The sequence below is a fragment of the Crocuta crocuta genome, unplaced genomic scaffold, assembly GCF_008692635.1.
Source record: "Crocuta crocuta isolate KB4526 unplaced genomic scaffold, BGI_CrCroc_1.0 scaffold35, whole genome shotgun sequence".
Taxonomy (NCBI): Eukaryota; Metazoa; Chordata; class Mammalia; order Carnivora; family Hyaenidae; genus Crocuta; species Crocuta crocuta.
In genome coordinates this window covers 7,449,231-7,450,593 of record NW_027530625.1, presented here as the reverse complement: position 1 = coordinate 7,450,593, position 1,363 = coordinate 7,449,231, and the positions used below count along the sequence as shown (strand labels likewise).

The 1,363-nt window shown below is 57.7% G+C and overlaps 1 protein-coding gene across 1 annotated transcript in view; it reads right to left on the bottom strand.

The window, feature by feature from the left end:
• NUP214 (nucleoporin 214) overlaps positions 1–1,363 on the bottom strand; it is a 101,496-nt gene that overhangs the window by 6,580 nt on the left and 93,553 nt on the right.

The window sequence follows — 1,363 nt, the reverse complement described above, 5'->3', positions numbered from 1 at the left end:
CACCAGCACCCCACCCCCGCCAGCCCCGCTGTGCTGTTCTGAGACCTCTCGCTGAAAAGGCATTCCTGAGAACTCCACTCCCTGCCCAGCTGTCAGAGATGCCAGAGGTGACAGATGTGATTACTGTCACGACACAGGCAAGGCTCCTAGCTTCATGAAGACCCACGTTACGAAGCTACAGGCTCCGAGCCTGCTCTGGGGAAGAATGGACGAACTGGGGTACAGGAGAGACAGAGGGGCGCATGGCACTAGGGCTCGGCCAAGGGGCTTCGTATTTATTTCAAGCCTTACGGCTCTCACGTCTCTCCCCACAAAAATTTTAAAAACCGCTCTCTCTCCGTAGGCAGGAGCTACCCCTGGATAAAAAAAGCGCATAAAAGAGCGTTAAAAAGCATACGGAGTTTCCTCTGCGGGGGAGGGCTCGGGAGAAACGAGGTAAGGCCATCGACCGGGCCTGAGGAGAGCCACCAGAGCCTGACTCCCCTGCCGCTCATGTGGACATGGCCCTGAGGGGAGGGGGGCGACATGCACGCAGGCCACGGTCGCATGGAGGCTGGTCTGCACGGGAGGCGGGCTCCTCGGCCCAGGGGAGATGCCCACTGGGCAGGATGATGGACACCCTTCCCTGACGGTTCCTTCTGCCCCTAAGGGGGGTCCTCACCCCCCAAAAGNCCCCCCCCCCCCCAGTGAGTGTCTGTTGAACAGAATGGAAAGACCTGGTACGAGCAACGTGCTCTAGAGAGGAGTCTCTTAACACGAGCCCTGGCCCAGGGAGTGACACGCTAACGGGCAGGGGAGCAGCTGCGCAGGCACAGGGACGCCAGGGACGCCACGGCCGCCCCTTCCGGGACGCGAGTCCTGTTGTCAGAGGGGCGGCGCGGGCCTTACAGAGGCACAAGCACACCATAAGCTTCTGCTACGTGATTGGGAACGATCAGACTCTGGGTAGGAAGCTATGAGCTGAACTCTTTCATTCTGCGTCAGTTGGTGGCTCCCTCCCGTGTGTGTTTGCCGCTGCCGGTGTGGACGCGTTTTGCTCAGGCTCCCGTTGGGGTTAACATTCTAGATTTTANAATACGAGAGACTGGAAAAAAAAAAAAGTGCTAAAAAACCCTTGCGGTTGAATTATTGAAGACCCGGTCACAGATCTCGTTACACTTTCTTCCTAGACACACAGCCGGATCTGGGGCCCTGTACGCAGTATGATTCGGACTTCTTGGTGGAAGGCGAGTGAAAAATGAGAAGTCACAATGATACAGAATGTAAACCCGGGCTGGGGAGAGGGGGAGATTAAACACACACACACGCGTGTGCACGCACGTGCACCACCCCTCCCCCCACATCACACACACGTATACCCCCC